Below are 23,603 nucleotides of genomic sequence, written 5' to 3' on the forward strand. Positions count from 1 at the left end.
CACTGGGACCGTCGCTCCAGTGCCGTGGAGGAGCTCGTGGGGTGTGGGGAACGGTCACCACAGAAATAGCTCGGGGCGGTTCTCCTGCCACCGCCCAGATGTTTTCCTGCATAGGAAGACACCTGAAATCCCAGCTGTCAAGAAAGGCAAAGCCGGGCAAAATAGGAACAACCGTGGAAGTAACCAAAGCTGTTTTCATTTGAAAAAAAGGTGAATAAATTTAAGCAGAGGTTCAGAGAAGAGGTCTGCCTATGAAAGGGCACTGCAGTGGAGAGGGAGGAGGCTCTTCCCCATTCTGGGAGATGAAAGACATGGAGAGAAGACCTCAAACACTGCATAAAAGTTTGAGAATAGTCAAGTATGCTCATATTATGAATTTCAGTCTCCTCCACCATGCATGAAATGAGTAAATATTCATTGAGCTGAAGAGAAAGAGAGAAGCGGGGGAAGGAGAGGTGACTCCATAGCATAATTTATATAAGTATTCACTGGAGCTTGAGCAGGAACACCATATCTCTCCACCTCCCAGGTGAGTGCCCAAGCATCTAGGTTGGAAGTCCTCCTTTTTCCTCTCTCACTGCAACCTGGGGTTTAAATAACATTTAATTATTCCTCACGAAGTGGAGAAGTTCAAATAGCAGAGACTGAGTGGACTTTTCTGCCACCTCAAAAACAGAAGGCCCTGATAATCAGGAAGATCTTTCCAGATGGGTTCAAGCCTCCTTCAGAAGGAGAAAAGATAAGGGAGAAGGTTCTAGCCACTAGGCTCTTTTGGAAGAGTGGCCAGTATTTCTCAGTCCGTGCAGACTTTGATCTCTGAGCCATATCCAGAAGAAGTCTCACAGATCGGGCTTTGCCAGCAAGAGAGAGACATGCCCAGAGGAACCTGATGTTGCTTAGGCATAAAAGAAGCACTGATCAGTTCAGCAGGCTGAAAACAGAGGTGGGTTTGGCAAAGAGCAGAAGCAGATTCTCAGGGAAGACAGGCAACAAGAAATGTGGCAGCTATATTGAAAGGCGGCTGAGCAGGGCACACCGAGGATCCAAGCTAGACCCCTAAAATTGCTTTATGTTTGAGGTACATCACACCTCTGTCAAACAGGCTTGTTTCTCCACAAACCTATGAGAGGGGACAACAGACTTGTGCTCATCTACATCATGAGGAAGATACAAGGAAAGGAACCACATGAGAAACCTGCTGCCCAGCCACACCATTCCCATGGGAACCCCAGTGAGTCCCATCCGCCTGTTGTCTACAAGGAGGGACCACTGCCTCTCTAGCTCAGACAGCCCAACCCATGAACAATTTTCAATTTTTCATCACTGAGAGACAGATCACTTTGCATGAGGGCTGTCTGAAGGCTTCATATGCTGCGTTTAGCCAGCTCACATAGGGTTGGATTGGATTTTTCTTTTTTCTGCGTGACAGAATGGAAATGAAGTGGGTGGTGTATACTCTGACTTCAAGAGGCATTTGCTAATCTCTGAGGAGGAATCTTATTAGAGAATTGGAAGAGGTCATTAGGGGAAGGGATGGGAAGCTCTGGAAATTACGCATCACCTAGAAAATGGGCTGGAAGAAATGGGAGTCTCTGTGCAAGCTGGCTCCTGGAGAAAGGTGAGTCCATTCCTCCTGTTTCCCTTTGTTCACCATCCTCACAATCGCTGGTGGTTTTCCTATGATGCGACCTGACCTCAGCTCCTTGGCTGAGTACTACAGCTGGTCCCTTCATGCTTCTGTTACAAGTCAGATTAGCAATAAAATGAAGGACACGAAGGGAAATCCAGATGGGGAAGCAAAGAGAGTAGTGTGGGACCCAAATCCTTTAAACCTTGGGATCCTGCCTGCATTCGTCTACCTTCACTGGGGAAGAAAGCTCATGAGTCAGACCACTAGACCCCATAGCTGGGGTGAGGAGTCAGCAGTCCTGCAAGTCACTTTTCTGATATGACAAAGGAAGAAGAAATGGCTACAGAAAGGAGGATTCAGCGAGCCTCGCCTTTCACTGCCTCATCTGCTTTGTAAATGTCTTTTAGAAATCACTGCAAAACATGCCTGCAAACTCAAGAGGAGACCAAGGAGAGGGAAAGGCCCCGGGCACCCCACCGCTCCCCCAGCCTGCCCTCAACCTGTAAAGACATCAGCTCGACAGCACATGCTTGCAAACCCCGGCCCAGCTCTGGCTGGGTTAATGTGACAATCCATTTCTGACAGTGTGTCAATACAAAGCAATTTAGGAGTGCATGAAAAATCGACCCGAGGTAACAGGCAATTTCTCCGCTCCGCTGGTTAGACGGAAGTGGGGACCGACGAGGCCAGCATCCCCCAGCGCGACCCCTCGGCAGCGCCCGCTCTGCCCGCGCACACCATCCCCTTCACAGCTCTCACCAGAAAGAAGGATGGAGCGAGGATCGAGCCAGATACTTGCTATGGGACATGGTCTCAGGATGGGGACAAAGGATGACCTTTGAAGGTCCCTTCCAACCCAAACTGTTCTATGTTCTATGATTGCTGGGGGTAGCATACCGTTCCTTCTTCCCATTAGGTTTTGTTAATTGGGAGGCATTTGAATATGTAAAGTAACAAACTGTTTGAAATGAAGTAGACAGACTTAAACATACACATGATTATTACTTCAGATAGCTCTCTACAACTACCTGAAAGGAGGTCGTAGCATGGAGGGTGTTGGTCTCTTCTCCCAGGCAACAAGTGATAGGACAAGAGGAAACGGCCTCAAGTTGTGCCAGGGCAGGTTTAGACTGGATATTGGGAAAAAATTCTTCCCAGAAAGGGTTGTAAAGCACTGGAACAGGCTGCCCAGGGCAGTGGTGGAGTCACCATCCCTGGAGGGGTTGAAAAGAAGCGAGATGAGGTTCTTAGGGACATGGGGTAGTGCCAGTGTTGGCTTAATGGTTGGACTTGATGATCTTGAGGGTCTCTTCCAACCAAAATGATCCTGATTCTATGATTCTAAGGCAGCAGCCTTGGCCTGGGGTCCATCCGACCTGCCCTATGGGCAGGGAGCCACAGGCTGAACCACCCCAGGCTGGAGAGGGACAAGCAGGTGGTCCAGACAACCCAAAAACCTGATGCCAAATAAATAATCTCTTCTTTTAAGCCAAACCCAGAGCATTCTGGATGAGACCTGAGGCACTACCCAACATCAAACTGCTGCCCTTCTGCCATGGACACAAGGAGCCTATTTCACACGGGTTTATCTCCCCAGGTAGGGACTAAGAGAGACCACGAGAATTAACAGGGAGGGGCAGAGGGTGCGGAGGGAGAGGAAGATGAAGGCAACGGCATTGCTGAAGGTTAGCCTGCCCTCTCAGTCATCAGCACAGATTGTGAGGAGGACCATCGCCTGCCTCTTGCCCACATGGTAGCCACCAGCAGCCACCTCAGACCTCTGCCTCTGCCGTGTCGTGAGTGCACATTGGCTCAAACACTGTGGCTGGCGTAGAAAAACAGAGGGTGAGCTCAAGCCAAGCAAATCTGTTTGCAAATGTGGAGAGCGGTAGCAACATGCTGGCAGTGCTCATCCAGTACGATGGGCTCGCGGACACTCCCACCACGCTAAAAGCATCACAGTCTGTCATTTAAAAGCAGAAAACACAACAGACAGATCCTATGCCACTGAGTCCAGGCTTTTACCACCTCGCAACCCTGGGATGTTTCAGTCTAAGGAGTTGATTCAGATCCCTCACTCATCTGGAGAGACCAGAAGTGCTTTCTCCACTGAGAGAGTCAGGAGAGATTACACTTGCTGCTTCGTTTTTTGATCGAACAGCTTTGAACCAGGCTGAACCTCCCGCCCATGCCACGCACCATACACACAGCAACCCTAGAGGGTGCTAAGCAGGGAAATGTAGAAGTCAAAAAAAAAAAAGAAGAATGGGTAGAGAGAGGAAATATAATATTGCTGTGACTCTGCCAGAATAACACGCTGGGTTAAACCTACCCTCAAGTATAATTTTATCCAGGACACCATGGGATACAGCCAGGGAGGGAGGGTTTGGGGTTGGGTCTTTTTTGTGTGGTTGCATTAAGAGTAAGATCCCCATTTTATTTTGATTTAATAAGCTAGTTAATGCCTGTTAACAAAATTAAAAGTCATTATTAAAGGCAGATGTACTGGTGTATGAATAGCTAAGCATCAGCTTTGCCTTTAGATCATCCGCAGCTTCAGCGTATGCTTCTAATAACCAGCTGTCACTTACCAGCGATGTGGTAACTCTCTTATTAAATCCTAAATGGACATATGGAGGTTACATTTAAAGTAGTACTCTTCCCTCCCTTCTATCTTTTCCCACACGCAACTGAGCCAACTCATGAATTTCCTGCGACATTTTTCCCCATCACTAATGAGATGCATGTTGAGATCAGAAAAGCCAAATCATGACCTGTCTTTTTGTTTTCGCATCTCATTGGAAAAATCCATATGACTCTCCATGTGTCAAAAGAGTCATAATACATCCCAGATGCCCCAGTGTTAATTGCGCTTTCTCTACGAGAAGCCGCTAAGCTCCCCGGAGAAGCCCTTCAAGCACGAGCCCTGTTTGTCCAGCACTGCCACGTTCCTGAACAGCTTTGCGGTAACGGGCTGGTGAGCTCGACTCTTGGACGAGCCACCACCAGCAGCCCAGCACGAACACCTCCTTAGTCACAAACTGCATGTTCAGAGGATGCCGGGGCACCATGGGGCTTGCGAGAGGCAAAATCTGTTTCTGTGATAGGAGCAGGGGTAAAGGATTAAGCAAGAAAATCAATCTCATTTTCAGAGTTCCAGTAGGGCTACAGTAAAAAGGCCACCAAATGCAAATGGTGTTTGAAATCAGGAAAACACTTCCGCCTTCCATTGTTTTTCACATATTTTGCCTTTTCACTGAGGCAAATGCAATTATCAACACAAGAGGTAGTACCTGTACCTTCCAACATCGTGGTCTCCAGCCAGGAGCAGAGGGGACGGGGGGGGACTTACCTCTCCTGCCAGGTCCAACAAACTGAAGTTGTATCAGCTGAGCAGGAATAGCAAGAAGGGCCAGTTCTGCTCTGTCCGACACGGGGTCCGACATTAAGACTCGGCTCACGCAGACCAGCTCCCACTGGCATCATCCTTCTTCGACATGGATCTATATGTCCTTAATAACATTTAAATAGTTAGCATGGCTGGCTGCGGGGGGAGGAAGGCAGGAAAAGTGGATGCAGAGAGGGGAGAAGTGCAGGTGGAGGACTGGAGAGCTCTGCTGCTGCAACATATTAACGTTGCATTAGTGTGGGTCATTCCCTGAAGACTCGGGGGCAATGATGCTCATGAGTCCATTCCCTGCTCTCACATCCTTCTAGCTCCCTGTGATGATTTATAACATGAAATATGGAGAAAAGAAAACAGGTCCCCATGCTCCATAACCAGGTGCTCATGGTGCAGAGACCCTCCTCACCTACCCCAGCATGGTGGGATGTCCATCACGCTCCTGGGGGGTGCTGTGCGAGGTACCTCGAGGTTCCGTGGTTCAGGCTAGAGAGGAGGATGCAATTTTTTTACAGCGAGGGTGGTGAGAGCCTGTCCCAGGTTGGCCAGAGAGGCGGTGGATGAACCATCCCTGGAGACATCCCAGGCCAGGCTGGACGGGGCTCTGAGCAACCTGAGCTGGTGCAGATGTCCCTGCTCATGGCAGGGGTTGGGTGAGCTTTGAAGGTCCTTTCCAACTCAAACTGTTCTGTGATTCTACAATGCTCACGTAACCCCAGCTCAGTGCTCTTTCAAGGCATACGCTGTGCCAGGCTCCCTCTTCCCGTACAATGTCAACTCTCTTCTGAAAGAAACAGAAACAGACCATTCCTTGCACCCCACGGAGATGAACAGCCAAAGGCCATGGTCACTGCTGCCCTGGGAAATGGACAAGAACATCGGGGGACTTACTTTCCTCCTATGCTCTCCTCTAGGCACTGCTATCAGCCACAAACACAGGGTATTTGTGGTCTAAACTTTCCCCTCCTTATGTCTGAAGGTCCTGTACACTGTGCTATCAATCATCCACAGAAATATTAAGCTGCTGGAGAGCTGACGCTGTCATGTGCTGAGTTCATTCACTTGAGGATCAAGTGTCTCCGCAAAAGCGGGACCAGAGTCCAAACACGGAGCATCCGCCATCCCTGATCTCATTATGGCCCTGCCATGTGCACAAACTCCTTCTCCCTCCAGGTCTCTCTTCCCAGAGCACTGACCACAGCTCCTAAATTAATAAGTGCATGTCTTTTTAAAATCAGGTTTGTGGTGAGGGAGACATTGAAGATGAAGTTGGAGGGGCAGTGGGGGGGAGAAAACAAAACCAACACATACAAACAGTTCAAACACTGCAAAATGTTTAAAAACATGCAAGTCCTTTAAAGCCACAAACCCACTTGGCCCTTATCCGCTGGCCAGATTCGCTGATAGGTTTACTGCCAATGCCAGTGTGAAAGGTGGTGGTGCAAGAGGACCCAGAATCCTCTGTTCTTCCTCCAATTATGTGCCAAGGTAAAACTCAGGGGGAAAAAAAAAAAAAAAGAAAAGTAAAAAAACCTAATCCACAGTCATTCTTTAATCTTGTGCAGCTTATTAAAACCAAGAGGACAAGATAATCCACCCAGGCTGGCAAGTTGGAGGCTGCTCATTCCCTCTGCAGAACAAATCACCTCATGTTTTCTCCCGAGGGTCCCAAGAGGCTCAGAGACCAGAAGACACTGACAATATGCTACGGAAAGAAAAAAAAGGGTAATTATGGAAAAGGTTCAGAGGAAAAGATGTTTCTGCACAGCTGCTGAGGGCGAGCAGGAGCTTTACATGCAGCAGGAGCTGCTGGCTCCATGCTCCTGGTCATCAGAGGACCACACCGGAGAGGCAGAGCAGGGCCTGGGGTCTTTAATGGGATGGGCAGCTCCAGGGATTTGGCCTCAACAGCCTCATTTACAAAAAAAAAAGCTGAAGAAGAGAAAAAGACTCTGTGTTGCAGGCTATGCAGCAGAAGAAATCTGGGCTGGAGGGGTCACAGAGAAGGAAAGACCTGGGCAGGGTGCACTATGATGTGGGACACTTGCTGAGCACTTCTGCTCACATCCCTGGCTCTGTCACAGATTCCCTCGGGCAAAGGATGGAGGTGGGTCAGAGGGACTGACATACCCAGTGGGACAGCACAACAGTGGGTGGCATCACCCCAGGTGCTGGAGAGGTGACAGAAACCAGGAGAAGCAAAAAAACCTGGTGGAGCGAAGGTGCCAATGGCTCAGCTCCCCTTGGGAAATGTGGGAAAGAGGAGGCGGCAAGGCAGCAATGCCCTTACTAATGCGATGAATGAAGATGAATGAGAGGATGAATGAAGATCGTTTAGGGTCACCACTACTTGGGCAAAAGGAATAAAAGCAGCTCTATTAGGAGAGTGCTGAACATCCTCCCTGGAGCAGCGGGGATGGGTTAGGATGGACACTGAGATTTCTGTTAACACTATTACCAAGAGCCAGAAACTACAAAAAAATACTCATACAGGGAGATTAAATTCCCAAATGAAAACAAAACAAAACCAAAGAACCCTGCAGCAGTAAAAGCCCAACACATCCCAGATACAGTGGTTAAAGACTTGAACACCAACCATAGATGCATCGCCAAGAAATGATAGTGGTTTAGACTCAATATTGGTGAGTGATAATAACACTGTGGAAGAGCTGGAACTGGAAAATAACCTTGGACAGAGCAATATATTTATAACTTATGCCTTATTTTGACTTATTTTAAATACAATAGACAGATAAACAACAGCAGAGCTCTGCCTAGAGGTTCCTGGTTTCAAAAGGACAAATGCAGGCCTTGAATATAAAAGGGAGGTTTGGCTCTCTTTGAGCCAAAAGCAGAACTCCCTGGAAACTGCACCCCAAACATGGAAAAAATATTGAAGGAGCAGCTCCTGAATAGCTCCTGATTTGCTGAAATGAGTATAGTAATGGGGATAAAAGGGATAAGGAGAGAGCATAGAAAGAGAATTGATTAAGCAGCAAAGACAGCAGGTTTTTAGGTGCTGGGAAGTAGAGGAATGGAGTGAGAAAGGCCAGAAGTCAAACTGAGCTAGACCCAGGGAGGGATATTAAAACAAATTGTGAAAAGTTCTCCGGCCATACAAACACAAAGATAATAGAGCCAGAAGAAGCAGTGCTGCGATGCAGGACAGGGAAAGAGTTCACAGAAAATCTAGGTGAGATCCCAAGACTAAATGAATTCTTCTCAGCATCTCTGAACAGGGACAATAATTATAAACATAAGAACTAAGCTGAGTGACCAGTATGGAAAACGTACTTACCACAGCTGAGGTGGAAGTGAAGATCCAAGATGTTCCTGTGATCAAGTCATGGGGCCAGCTAGCCTGGAAGAATTACCCCATGAAATGACAGGACTGGGTGCAAGATCTTCAATAAATCCACCAGTAAGGACGCGGAGAACATAAAATGCAGCACCTCTAAGTGAGAAGGATGGAAAAGCAACCCGAGAAGCTGCCAACCCAGGGTGCCAGAGAAGCAGCAAAGACTGGGGAGGGCTGTGAAAGGTGGGGGGAGCCAGACGGTCTTGTTTGGGTTTGTCGTCAGTTTTGTCTCACTTCTTGTGTTAATAACTGATCAGGGAAGTAGAGGTGGATATGACACTGGAAGCAGAGCTGGGAGACGCCTCCAACCCTGGAAGCAAACAGTGTAGTTTTCAAGAATTTCTATTGCAAAGGGGGAATTCATAAGTTGAAAATTATGGAAGAAAAAAAGACCCTGCTTGTCGGAGGCAGTTACAGGCTGATTAAGGAGATATAGTCACGAAACATGCAAATTTGATCCTAGGGTGTATGCAGGGGAGGGTTTGCAGCAGAGGAGAACATCACCCAATTCATGAGATAAACTGATCATCCACTCCCAAGACAGCGACAGGTGCAAAGAAAAGCTTTCAGGATAGCCAGCAGATGGGAGAGGGCTCAAGAAGAGCCGATGGGAAGGGGCACATGAATTTTTGGTTTATTTGACTGAAGGAGACCTGATAACTCTCTCCATCCCAACCATAGTTAGTAAAGAAGGGAAAAAAACAATGGAAATAGAAGGATGCCATGGGTACTAAAAATACATAAACAAGGTAGAAACACGCCTAAGTTCAAAATTATTCCTCACCAGAGCAGGGAGGCAGCTAGGGCAAACAGTGGGGAAAAAAAAATTTAAAAAGGAGGAAAGATTTTTTTTTTTTTAAGATGGAGTCTGCTAAGAGCATGAAAGTGATTTTTTGTGAGGTGGTTCCCAGCTGGGAATTTGGCCAAGGTACTGGGGTTAACACACCCACTACTCTGAGTTGTACCAAGGGATTTTCAGCAGCCAGAAATTGCCAAGACCTGGGTTTTAAATCTCCACTGCTGAAATGCAACTATTTATTCAGAGCAGTTCCACTTGAGCAACTATGTGAAATGCTGCTCTGAGACTCTCGAAAGCCTCCTGGGGAGCAGGCAAAAAAAAGCCCCATGTATTCTGTCTGGAGCTGATTCTCTTTCCACACTTCTCCCCTTCTCATCCCTCTTCACCACTAACAGGATTTGCATCAGAGCAGCCCAGCCCTTGGAGCCACAGAGCTCCCGGTCCCTGTCCCTGAGCTTGTCACACTGCGGAGATGTCACCTTTGGACATTCAAGCACGAGGAGTGGGGTCGCAGGCAGCCAGAGGGACTTTGGCTACACAACTCGCACCTCTGTGCCCCTCCCGGCAAGCAGGGAAAGGGCTCAGGCATCGTGGGGTGTTGTACAGTTTAGACATGTCCAGGAAATAGTAGCCGGGAGCAGATGCTTTCAGAGCCACTCAAGACTTTCTTGATAACATAAGCTTACCTGGGATGAAAGAAAACGGACCCATCTGCATCCTAAGCCAAATGAGAAGGTATCAGAGTGCTCAGTGGTTTCCAGGGAGCAAAGAGCTCAGCTTTACATGCACTGTGTCCTTACGCACATACTATGGGGAGCAACCGCTGTTTGGGAGATCCCGGTACCCCAAAGCCTGAGCATATTTTTTATGAGCTCAATGTACAATTTTTTCTTGCAAAAGCCACCAGAAACGGCAAAAGAGACTGCTCAGCCAGGGCTCTCCATTTCTGAAGGGATTACTTTATCTTTTTATACCCTGGTCCCTTCTTTTACTCCACATTATTTGTGCCATCTGCTCAACGATAGTGGTGAAACCTCTGCACCAAAGCCTGGACATGAACCAAGGAGCGTTGTAAAGTCCTGCCCTGCTGGCAGTGAGCAGCATCCACAACACAGCATGCAAATGCCAAAGCACCACAGAAAAAAAGAAGAAAAAAAAAAAGGCAAACCTGAGCAGACTTAATCCTCCTCCAGCTGCCCAGTTCCTTGCTGCTCATCTCTTGCTGCTCAATTTGGCCACAGGGCTAGCCGAGAGGGAAACCCTGGTGCTGGCAGTGGGGCAGGAGACATAGGATCATAGAATCATGGAATGTCCTGAGTTGGAAGGGACACACAAGGATCATAGAGTCCAACTCCCGTCCCTGCACAGGATGACCCCAAAATGCACACCATGACGGCAGAAGGATGCTTTGCAGTGGGCAATGAAGCTCTTCAGCCCCTGGGAATTTACATTGCACTGGGCAGAGAGGTGGACGGGAGCAGCTGGAGCAGCTGGTACATAGAGGTTTAGCAATAAAACCTTCCCTCTCCACTGCCTTCACACTTCAACTCCGAGCCTATAGCTTGGCATGAGAGCAGGCAGGTCAGTCACCAGTTCTGTAACTCCTCAGGGTGCCAGGGTGGTGAGGCAGAGCTGGCACTTATCCTTTCTGCTCCTTGGCCAAAGGAGACACCTTTGCATCTTTCTCAGCTTCGGCAGGGTCTCGGAAGCCTAAACCACAACAGAGAAGGGCCAAGCAAACTGCATGGGATGCTACATCCCACCCCACAGCCAGCCATTCCTTTGCACTTCCACAAACCCGGCTGCATTGCTGCCCTGCACATCACACTGCCTGACGTCCCTTGCTGTCCCCAGCCTCCTGCAGTCCCCATGGGACAGGAGACAGGAGGGGACCAGGCTGTCTGGTCCCAGCCCTCGCCGGGCACCCCTCAGTCCCCACGGGGCTCTTTCCCTCCTTGCTGCTCCCCTTTCCCTTCCCTTCTCCGCTTGTTGCACGAAGGGCGCGTTTGACCTCAATCTGTCTGCATGGATTAGAGTCCAGAGCCGTTCCCCGCTGCCGAGCACGGAGCCCCGTCAGGGCTGCGAGACCGCATCTGCCACGGTGGGTTATTCGGGAGGGGGTTCGGCGAGGGCTGTCACCATGGCAGGGGGACGCAGAGGTGAGAAGGGGCAGAGCTGGCTGCACCGCGCCAGAGCCACCACTCCTGGCTGTGACAGGGCGGAGGCACCATCCCATGAAGATGGGCTGACAGGTGGTGGCGAAAGATATAGGGTTTGGAGGTGGAGGAGGAGTGGAGATTTCTCATTATAACTGAGTGGAGATAGCTGCATGGATTGAGCCCCAGCCACAGGAATATGGGTTCTTTGGGTTTGCAGAAGTGTTTCTCCGTAGCACTCCAGAGACTCCTACAAATAAGAGTAAATTAAAAGGTAAAGTATATAAAATGCAGCAGGGCTCATTCTTTGGCCCAAGGCAAGTGGCACAGCGTGGCTCAAAAGAGCTGCACGCTACTCCCGCTTCCCAAAATCGGAGTGACCTCACTCACACTGCTCTCTAGGAGCTGTTGCTGGCCCATGATGTCCCCAAAAACGTGCCCGGACAGGAGACGAGCTCCTGCAGGGAGCCCCTTTGACCTTCACTGCGCCTTGCCCGATGCCACCAGCACCTTCTGCTCAGGCTGGAGCCCAGCGTCACAGCAGAGAGGAATCCAAAGGAAGGACCAGAGGGAGGGAGGAAGGTGCCCTTCAGCCCCAGGTAGACAAAAAAAAGCAGAAATGTTTGCACAAGGAGCTGAATAGCCAGTCTGGGAAGAAGAGAAGGACGACAGCGACCATGACACCTCTCACACGCACACAGCCCAGTGAACTGGTCAGGCGGGGAGGACAGCAAGCCCTGGAGGCCTCTGTTGTGTTGGTTGAGGATGACAGTCCGAGTCTGACAGCTCTCTGTGCTGTCACCGTCTATTGCATTGTGTTCCCTGAAGGACAACGGGGTGAATGCAATACCCAGAGCCCCAACGAGCAGGCTACCGGACAACCTGGCACAGCCAAGAACTGTCCCCAGCTGCACATGCCTCTCCAAGCCAAGCGTCTGCCCTCTGTTTCTTCTAGAAACACCAGCAGAGATATTTCCTCCTGGTCAGGGGACAGGTCTGCTGGCAGCACCCAACCCATCACGGCCATTCCTGACTGCACCAAAAAGCCTCAAGGGGAAAACATCAGATCCAGCATCACGGTGGATGATACTTTGGGGACATGAAACTTCACCATGGAGTGAAGGTCACAGCCCGTGGTACTGAACCACTGTGTCCTGCACCACAGCAGCTGGTTAACACAGCGTCCAGTGCAGGCGCTGGATGGCAGCAGTCAACCCCTCACCAAGCCCATCACTGATGGCCTCATGGTGTGGGCAGGATTCCACTTACTCTCAGGCTGGGACCAGCTGAGAAACATAGATTTAGCTTATGAAATGCCTCAAAATCTCAGCTGCTCAGCTCTGACATTTCCAGCCCAGTCCTCCCTGATGGGAAGGAGAGGTATCAGTGCCAGGGGGAGAAGCTCTGCTGAGTTCTAGCTAGTCTACCTGTGCCCAGAACATCCAAGACTTCATCCCATCCAGCCACAAGGCCATAGCATCATAAAACCATTTTAGTTGGAAGAGACCCTCAAGGTCAAGTCCAGCCGTTAACACTGGCACTAATCCATGTCCTTAAGAACTTCATCTCTGCATCTTTTTAAACCGCTCCAGGGATGGTGACTCCACCACTTCCCTGAGCAGCCTGTTCCAATGCCCAACAACCCTTTCCAGGAAGAAATTTTTCCCGATATCTGATCTGAACCTCCCCTGGTACAACTTGAGGCCGTTTCCTCTCGTCATATCACTTGTTACGTGAGAGAAGGTTGCAAACAAGTAAGCTGTGGCTAAGATGCACATCTCTCCCTGGAGGTGTGTTTCTACACTTCTCCATCATTTTCTTTTGCTCTGTCCCTCACCCAGTTTGGAGTCACTACCCCTCAGACACGTTGCTAATGGTCCTTAGGTGGAAACTCAAGAGGAAACCCTGGCCAGGCTGGAGACATGACAGGTCTGACAGGGTTAGGAGAACCCACACTCCACCCACACCCTGCTCACCTCCAAGGGGAGAAGCCACCACCGGCTCTGGAGTTACAGCTCTGCCAGCAGAAAACCCAGCGCAACCGCAGATGGACACGTGCCACACCAAGACTGCACATCTCTGCTCTGTCCCCGCAGCCACCAATGTTCAGCTAGCAGCTGGGGTGTGTGGTGACACGATGGTGACATGACAGAGGCCTGGCTGCATCTCCACACTGGAGGAAAGCCTTGATGTGTCATCCGGGGGCATCAGCAGCAGGGAGAGTGACATGTCCCTCCAGCTGCCCTGGTGGCTGGCCTGGCTCTCGTTCCTCTGCTCCTCCAGGTCTGCCCAGTCCACAGCGCCACAACCCAAAAGCCTCCTCTTATTTCAGTCCAGTGACACAGAAAAACAGCCGTCAGGTTGGGGGGAAGGGGTCAGATGCCAGCGTGGAGAAATCCTCCGAGTCAGACACACAAACAAACTCAAATCGCCGCTTCTCATGGATGTCACAATAAGTAGCACAAACTGTAGCTGCAGGAAAAAAAAATCCAATAGACACCAATTAAATGCATGACTTGTCTGCCTCTGCCACAGCAGCCAGTGGTGGCTTGCTGGTGGCAGCGGAGTGTCACCGGTCATTGCTGACACTGCTGAGCCGCTGCCTCTCACTGGGGATGCCAAGGATGGTCAGTCTCACTGGTGTGACACATGCTTGTGTGCCAGTTAACTTATCGCCAAGCATGCCATAACGTTGCTCATGTCCTGCCTTAAAAACAGGGGATCATCACTTTGCTGCAAGCCCAAATCTCCCTGGAGTATTCCATTGGGCGGACCCAATGAAAAAAACCTCATTTGGGCTGCCCAAAATCTGGGCTAGCACAGGTAGGGGCGTGTCTGCCATTGCTAAGCGTGATGCTACAACCAGGGTCAGCCCAGAAAAGGTCCTGCCACATCCCTTGACATGATGGAGAATGGGATCACACCATGTCAGAGATATCCAGAGCATCTGTTGGGTGGCAATGTGGGACAACCAAGAGAAAACCCACAGCCCATCCCCGAGCCACAGCTTTCCTTGCCTGCCCACGGTGATGCTGCCATCTGCTTTATCATAGAATGTCCTGAGTTGGAAGGGACACACAGGGTCATCGAGTCCAACTCCTGTCCCTGCACAGGACAACTCCAAAATTCACGCCGTGTGTCTCGGGGTGTTGTCCAGTCACTTCTCGAATATTGTCAGGCTTGGGGCCGTGACGCCTCCCTGGGAAGCCTGTTCCAGTGCTCCACCACCCTTCGGGTGAAGAACCTTTTCCTAACATCCAACCTAAGCATCCCCTGGCACACCTTCCTGCCATTCCCTCGGGTCCAATCATTGGTTTGGGGGTGCTTTAGACATCCCAAAGATGACTCTGAAGTGTTGCGCTGGTGTGATAGCCACAACAGCACCATTCTGTGCCAGGTAGCCCAGCCACAGCATCCCTAGCAGCAAGCATTTCCAGAAATGTCCCTCCTGGTGCTGGTAGTCGGGTACCAGATACCGCACCATGGCTATCCGAGACATCTCCATCACACTACAGCAGATGCTATTCCTAGGATGGCTCTGGGCCCCAGTATTCCCCATAGCAGTGATATCTGCTCCCCTATGGCCTCCTGGTTTGCCCTCTATACTGGAACCAGCACCCCTGGACAGGAGCTTTTCGCACATCGCAACCACATCTGCAAGAAACACACTTCCCTCCTCTTATTTAAGCTGCAGCCACTAGAGGGTAATCCAGTCTTCCGAGTTAGATCAGCTCCTGGCTTTGATGCAGTGGGCAGCAGGTACGTGCCTGAACTCCAGCAACTAATCACCAGATGCCTTTCAACGGCCCCTGCCTAAATCAGCATCCATGCCCCCCCGTGGCTAGTCAGAGAGCCCTTCTGGCTACCACCGAGCTGCACAACCTGGAGAAGGCACCTCGACTCAATGCCATGCGCTGGGGTACAGTTGTGACTGTTTTTCCAGCTGGATGATGCCGCTCCTCCAAGCTCATTAAGAATTGCACAAAATAATAACACTAATAACGAAATAACATTTTTAAAACCCACCATAACCCTGAAATCTTCATTAATTATGAATTTTGCATGGCAACTGTTACTAAGAGAGGCTGCTCTGAAACTGATGTTCAAAGAACTTTACATCAAATCTTCAAACAGCTGAGAAGGTTCAAGCTACAAAGTCGAAACATCTGTTGCTTTCCATGCATTTTTCAATGGGGAGATCAGAGAGGAGAAAAAAAAGTGTACAAAATAATCCTGGTTCTGCTTTATTATTTAAATACAATGACAGCCTATGATATACACACTGCACGGAGACAGAGAAAGCAAAAATGAAGGCAGAGTGTTATACAGTTCTACCTACAGGAGCCAAAAATATAATATGCTTCCATTTGCTTTAATTTTAGCCCTTCTGGGAAATGCTGTATTAACAGCCCTGGGGGATGAAGTCTAAAAGAGGAAAAGAAGGGCGACTTCTGCAGCAGAAACAACGAGCTGACAGTCTCATCCCTCCTCTGCCTGCCACGTAAAGCCTGGCTCTGGTGGGAAGGTTGTGGGGTGCACCATCTCCCTTTATCGCAGCCAGGACAAGCAGAAGGGGTTGTCCTCTGTGTCTGTGGGAAGGACTGAGCAGACGGTGTCCTAAAAACTGCCTTCAAAACACATTCTGCACTCTGTTTTTTGCCCTGAGAGAAGGGAGGACTCTGGAGACTGGTGGCTCCTCACACCTGCCCAGTTCCATCTACTGAGGCCTTTACTAGACCTGGCTTTAACGTTTTACAGACTTTTTATTTGAAAAACTAGCGTCTTTCTACCCCAAATCAAATCTTTCAAGCAATAAAACAATAACCGACATTCCCAACGTTTTCCAAGGCTTCACAAAATATTTGGTGTCACGTAGGATCGATATCGCTTTCGGTGTAACGTTGACATTTTTTCTGTTGAACAGTGAGAGGAAATTTCTAACAACATTTGGATTAAAGACCTCAATTCAACGCACAGCACGGCAACCTTTAGCCAAGGTACCCTCAGAGATGTGACCCAGAGGTTTGCAAGGTCCCTGCACTTGTGGTGTTTTGACCACTTTCCTTGGAGCCTCGAGCATTGCCGCAGCATAAGAACAATACCTGATGAGAGGTTTACCAGCAGAAAAGCCTTTCTTTAAATGGAAAATCTTGCTTCAGCTTTCAAACCATGTGTTTTTGGGGACCGCTGCCTCTCTGAGAGCTAATGCTGGCTTGGAAAAAAAATCTCATCTGCTACAAATAGCTTAATCTGACACCAGGAACCAAAACCAATTATCTAGATTCAGATGAAGAGCTGGACATCAAGGACACCTGTAACATGAGGCTGGGGATGGCTTCTTGGGCCACTATACCAAGTCTTTGCTGTCACAGGCACCGTGATATACAGGGTGTTTCAAAGAGATGGACACACTGCCTCAACATTGGATAGGTTGCATGGGACCCCAAGACTTGGTGCTACACTCTTGGCCCCCAAGATCCCCCGACATTACACCCTGTAACTTTTTCTTGTGGGGACACTTCAAAAGCTATGTTTTTGTGCCGCCATGAGCAACTAATCTGGATGATTTCCTTTGAAATTGGGTTCATCTTTTTTGAAACACCCTGTATTATCCCATAATAAACGTAAAGCCCAAAGTTTGGGTTCAAATTCCCCAAAGGGAGGGAGGAGTAGGCGTGAGAGAGACTGATCCTCAAGATTCACAGTCGAGCCCCTTCCCTGCCTCGAACCCATCCTCAAGCATCAAAGTTTTCTTCAAAGCACAGTTTTCTCTGTGGCCAAGGTGAGCATTCCCCCCGTGCCTCAGCCCTTCCAGGAGGGAGGTGCCGAACTCCGTCAAATAAGCTTTTTCTGCCCAGAGAGAGTCTGTTTTCAGCCCAAATTCATTCAGAGGCAGCTGAGAATTTCTGCCGCTGCTGGCTCAGCGCAGGCAAGGATGAATTACCAAATCTGCTCCTGAAGGCATCTGAAACATCCTAGTCACGGTCATGCTGAACGCCAGGCCATCCTCTTGCTTTCAGTGTAATTTGTAATTTCAATTTGAGCCCCAACAGTTCAACGGCCCTTGGGGCTTGGTTGGGTCAGAAAGATCAGAACAAGAGGAGGAATAAAGAATTAACTTGGGAGCTTCCCAGCTCCCATCTCACGCAGACCCATCTGGGCCCCCAGGCAGCTCCTGCCCAGTAAATCCCATTAAGTTTCACTGACTCCTGCCCTACAACCGGCAGCAGTGGCCAGGAGCAAAGGCTGAAGCCGGTGTAGAAATTCCCTCCTCCCCAGGCAGCGCGTTTCAATTACCACAGCACGGGCTTCCAAGCGGATTTATCAAACTGGGCCTATAAAGCAAATTGAATAATCTCGTGCTTCAGACCTATAAAATATAAGCATTATAGTTGAAAGTGCTTTGACAAAGTAATAAAGATGGAGAGTGAGGGAAAGGAGTGAGGAGAGCAGCAGGCTCTCGGTTAATGTGTTGTAACCCAACCAAATCAACGTCTGAGCCCGAGGAGCCGCCGGGCGCATCCGGCTGTGAGGCTGCACCATCTGGGTGGAAAGCTGATAAACCTTAACATATAAGGCTGTTTGGTCACCCATTTTTGCCCCAAGACTGGTCCCCTTGCTGCTGAACCTCCAGATCACTCCAAAAATAAGACCTGGGGGGAAGAGTTGGAGATAACTGAGGTTCCTGAGACCTTGGAGAGGAGCTGCTAGGAATTAGACACCCTTCCAAAAACAGCATCTGTGAGCAATCTGGTCTTCATGTCTCTGCTGAGCAGGACCAGTAGAAAGGGGATTAAATTGCAACAAGGAAGATTTCAGCTAGTCAGCTGGAAAAACACCGCGAGTGTAAGCGTGGGGAAGTCCTGTTGTATGTTGCTGGTGGAGACTGCAAACTTGCGGCTGCTTCATAGAAGCAGTTAAGGGGATATCTCACCACAGTTTGGGACAGGGGGAACACTGATGCGTTGGGCAGGTCCAACATGAGGTCTTCCACAATACTAAATAAATTAAAAGATCGGGATACACATGCCTGCCGTTCCACGTCACAGCACCTAGCGTTTCCCCTGCAAAATCAGCAGGCAAAGCTGTGAGCGTGGTGGAGCAGGGTGGTAAAATCATCCAGCCGGACATTCAGAAAATTAAAAATAATTCTCCAGCCTACGAATTTAGCCCTGCAACTTCACATCGCAGTGAAAACTCCTCTGGCCGCCCACTCGAGCTCAAGCAGGCGTCAGACCACCCCCGCGTGTTATTTACTCTCTGCTCGCTGCCGTTCTTCTGCCCCACTGACCCCACTGTTCACACGTCCCCACTCCGCCTTTAACCCGGTTTTGGTTTAAGGTCTGATTAACTCTTGATGCTGGAGGGTTTCGCCATCAAAAGGCTTTGTTGCCATGGTAACTCCTGGGGTTGTGGGGGGGGATTATTCAAACCAACGTGTCCAGCTCACGCGGGGTCAGCAGGATGGAGGAGCCTCCAGGGACGTGGAGTCCGGCTCTGCAGCGATGCTGGTGCCTCTCCCCATCACAAATTACTGCAGATGAGCGCTGAAACCCTGCTGCCCTCTTCAACACTACATTAACACCAGCTCAAGTACTTCTTTTTTTCTTTCTTTTTTTTTTTTGGTGCCATGTGTCACTAATTTTACTCATTTTCTGAGTTTGTCTAGAATAGTAAAAGATTTGATTAGAGCGTTCCCGGTTTTAATTGTAATTAGGACAGTCATTGTACAAGCTATAAAAGGAAATTGGGCTACCGCTGAGTGGAAGAGCCCCTGAGAGAATAGGAGCTGCGAAGGGAGAATTTCGTTCATAAAAAAGGGGAAAACAAAAAAAAAAAAAAAATCAGTCTGGGGAAGAAATAAAACTCCAGCTCAGGATAGTGTGACAGCCAAAGTGGCCCAGGCATCTGGGGCAATAACAAAAGTGTGCTTCCTAGGGATTTCAGCATGGGTTGCAAGCAGTTTCTTCCTCGCTGCAACCTTCTGCATGACCTTGGGCGAAGCAACTCTGCTTTTGTGCCTCAGTTTCCCCTGGTGGGACCTACCTGGGCGATCTGTGAGCTAATGACTCGTTTTACAATGTGTATTTGTGATCCTTTGTGATACAGGAGGTGCAAACACTGAAATAACCTGCCCGGTTCCCATCACTTACCAGGAGTTACCTTGCTGGTGGCACCACAGCTGCTGAGGACACCACCTGCATCCAGCGGACAGCAAGATGCCCCTGGCCGTCATCCAGGTCCAAGAATGGATGTTGGACATTTCTGTCTTTTTCCAGCAGAGGGAGGGGAAGGCCGGTGCAAGCCCACGCTGGGAAGGACGTCTAGAAATAGGATGTGCAAAGTCACACCACTCAGCACTTTAAAAGTCCCTGGAGAAGTGGGGCTCCCCAAGCCACAGCATCCCTCTGAGGTTTGCCAGCCCAGGGTGACTTTGTTAGCCACCCGTGCCAGACACGTGGAGATGAGCCACCAAGTCATCAGGGACCAGAGGGACACACAAGACACCCACAGCAGTGTTTCTTGACCGACTTCACTGCACGGAAAAATTCCTCTTGACAGTCATGGTTGAGCTTCCTGGTCACAGTCTCCAGCCCGGACACTGCACCCCATCAGCAGCCCCTCCCAAGGGGGAGCTCCCAAAAAGGGGCAGCTGCCAGTGCCCAGAATCGGGTCACCCACCCGCCACCCCATGGCTCTCAGGGAGGCGGGGGGGAGCATCTCAGATCTCCAGAGAGGTCAATCTGACGTCATAAAATTCAAGATAAATCAATTATCCCCCTTCCCCCCCCAGTCTAATTCAACCAGGGGAGACGGTTGTTTTTCTGAAGCAATAATTCACCTCAATTTAAAAAAAAAACACAAAAAAAAAAAAAAAACCACCAAAACCAAAAAACAAACAAACCACGACAGTGAAGCTCTAACTGCTCCTGACACATTAATGTGTATCAGCCATCGCCTGCCACCTCCTAATGATCCCACCTCCGATCCAAGCTCCAAACTGTGGGCTTTTTACCACTACATTTAAAGCAAAGAACAAACATAAACCAGTCACCTCCCAGCGTGGCTGCGATTTTCATTAGTCCAGGCGGGGAGAGGAAGGGGGTGTTGCTCTGCTCGGCCCTTACTGCCTTCACAATTTACGGATTTTTTTTTTTTTTTTCCCAGCAGCTCAGAAGAAACTTAATCATCACCTCTGAGTGAGAAGAAACCCCCCGTCGTATCCTTCAACTTGCAGGGCCACGTGATGCTGCTCTGGCCTTTCCCATGTAACGGCTGAACCCAGCACATAGCCTGGCACTTGCAGCCCATGTCAATACTCCAGCTGGATTTTAATTTAATTATTCTATTCTTTCTATTCTATTCTATTCTATTCTATTCTATTCTATTAATATATTTAATATATGTATTTTATATATCTATATATGTCTTATGTATGTGTATATATATATATATGCTGATCTATGCCTGATCAAGGAACATTGTGGACACAGGAAGATCCCTGTGCTGCAGACCATGAGTCCGTATGTCCTGCACCTCCCCTCACCCTGAGGTGACACAGAGCACGGAGCACACAGTGCTGTCTGCAGGAGCAGGGCTAACGTGCGTGTCCTGGCCCCCACTGCACGTGTAAGAGAACCACAGAATCACAGAACAGTTTGGGTTGGAAGGGACCTCCAAATCTCATCCAGTGCCCCCCCCTGCCATGAGCAGGGACATCTGCACCAGCTCAGGTTGCTCAGAGCCCCGTCCAGCCTGGCCTGGGATGTCTCCAGGGATGGTTCATCCACCACCTCTCTGGCCAACCTGGGACAGGCTCTCACCACCCTCAGGGCCAACAATTTCTTCCTCATGTCCAGCCTGAATCTCCCTCCTTTAGTTTAAAACCATCACCCCTTGTCCTATCTCAACAGGCCCTGCTGAAAAGTCTGTCCCCATCTTTCTTATCGGCCCCTTTTAAGCACTGAAAGGTGCAATAAGGTCTCCCCGGAGCTTCTCTTCTCCAGCTGAACACCCCAGCTCTCTCAGCCTGTCCTCCCAGCAGAGCTGCTCCAGCCTCGGGTCATTTCTGGGGCTCCTCTGGCCCCTCTCCAACAGCTCCACGTGTGTCCTGTGCTGAGGACCCAGAGCTGGATGCCGTACTCAGCAAATGAAGGACTAGAGACCCAAAGGCAGGAGAGCACATCCATGGGGCAGGAGAGGACAAGGAGGCGCACAAGGAAAATGCAAGAGCACGGTGACAGTGCAGGGATAGGGGTTTTTTTTGTCCAAAACACCCCAGACAAGACCTTTAGACCCTACACAGGCACCCTGGGATGTGCCACTCACCTGGAGCCCAACTTCGGGTGCGATGATGGTGTGGGGGCCTCCAGCACCCCCAGGGTCAACCAGGGTGGCCATGGGTGGACAAAAGTCCTGCCCACACCCTCAGGCCCCGGCCGGCTCCACGCGCCCTGCGTCCGCTCAGATTTGCTGGATTACCGCCGTCTCCAGCGGCAGTTGGTGTATGTTACTGCTGGAAGGTTCACATTTTATCATTTAATCAAATAAAGTGCATTTGTGGGTTACACAATCATTTGCAGGCCTTGATCATCTTTTTCTGCTTAGCTCTGCACTAGAAAGGAGGAGGCAAACAAAGACATTTGTAGCTGTCGTTGGAGGCCCTGGCTTTGCGCCAGGAGCTCTTACTCCTTGGGAAAACTGGTGCAATTTGTATTGAAGAACATCCTGGCAATCGTGAAATACTAGATATTTATTTAGTTGGCCAAGCAGGAGGTTTTCAAGCTTTTGTCCCCTGGTAGAACAATAGAGGAAGTATTAAGGAGGGGAAAACATAAAAATCCCACCTGCAAAGGGCTCTGAGTAAAGCAGCAAGGTCCGGAGTGAATCACAGAATCACAGAATCACAGAATGTTAGGGATTGGAAGGGACCTCGAAAGATCATCTAGTCCAATCCCCCTGCCAGGGCAGGAACACCCAGGTGAGGTTACACAGGAAGGTGTCCAGGCGGGTTTTGAATGTCTGCAGAGAAGGAGAATCCACAACCTCCCTGGGCAGCCTGTTCCAGTGTTCCGTCACCCTCACTGAGAAGAAGTTTCTTCTCAAATTTAAGCGGAACCTCTTGTGTTCCAGCTTGAGCCCATTACCCCTTGTCTTACTGTTGGTTGTCACCGAGAAGAGCCTGGCTCCATCCTCGTGACACCCACCCTTTATATATTTATAAACATTGATGTGGTCACCCCTTGGTCTCCTCTTCTCCAAGCTAAAGAGCCCCAGCTCCCTCAGCCTTTCCTCGTAAGGGAGATGCTCCACTCCCTTAATCATCTTTGTGGCCCTACCCTGTGAGGGTTTATGGGGACAAGAGCATGTCCCAGAGGGGTGCCAAGGACACCCCTTCCCCTCCCTGCACCCCATTGTGGCACAAAGATGTCCTCCAGCAAGGGAGAGGACCGGAGTTTGTTGTCCCTGGGGAAGGAGGGGACACAGACAGCACCGAGCCTCCGAACAGGGGACAAGAGGGGTCGGCTCCGCTTCTTGCACTGGTGGGGGGCTGGAGCGTGGGGTCCCCTCCAACACATCCACCGAGGACACGCCACCACAGACACCCACCCCAGCTCTGCAGGGAGAGACCCTCACGCCACGCTTTGAAAAGATCCCCAAAAGCAATGAAAGCCCTGCTACGTGTTGGACTGAAAACTTATTTAAATACAGTTTCTGTGCACAGCACAGCGCTCACCTGCCACCAGCTCTCCCACAGCCACCAGGATGGTGTTTGCAGCCACAAAGTGTGGGCAGATGAGGGTCTTTTCCCCATTGCCCTCAATTAAATCCTTCCAGAAACCTGAACAAAAATAAGTTCAAAAGTGATTTTCTTAAACATTTGAAAGGGTAGTAGAAGAAAACTTCTTAAGACACCAAAAAAAAAAAACTATAGCAGTCTTTGTTTTAATGGCATTACGGCTAAAACAGTGGGTGTGTAATAGTCCCATTACGTCCCCACGGGAGGAAGGACCAGGATGGCCGAGAGGCAGAACCGATGCCGTCTCAGTCCCGGTCGGCTCTTTCAGAGCCCGGCAAGCGGCACGGCAGCCGGGCAGGTATTTACCTCTTCCACCTCACCTCTGCTTGCAGCACCACAGATTCAGGTCCTCCGCATCTGATCAACAGCTCCAAGCACTTTGAAAGACGCCGAGTGAAATCTAACGCTTTAAAACAGTTCGATGTAAGCTGTCCAGGAAAGCGGCTGATGGAGAAGC

The sequence above is a fragment of the Caloenas nicobarica genome, chromosome 11, assembly GCF_036013445.1.
Source record: "Caloenas nicobarica isolate bCalNic1 chromosome 11, bCalNic1.hap1, whole genome shotgun sequence".
NCBI classification, from domain to species: domain Eukaryota; kingdom Metazoa; phylum Chordata; class Aves; order Columbiformes; family Columbidae; genus Caloenas; species Caloenas nicobarica.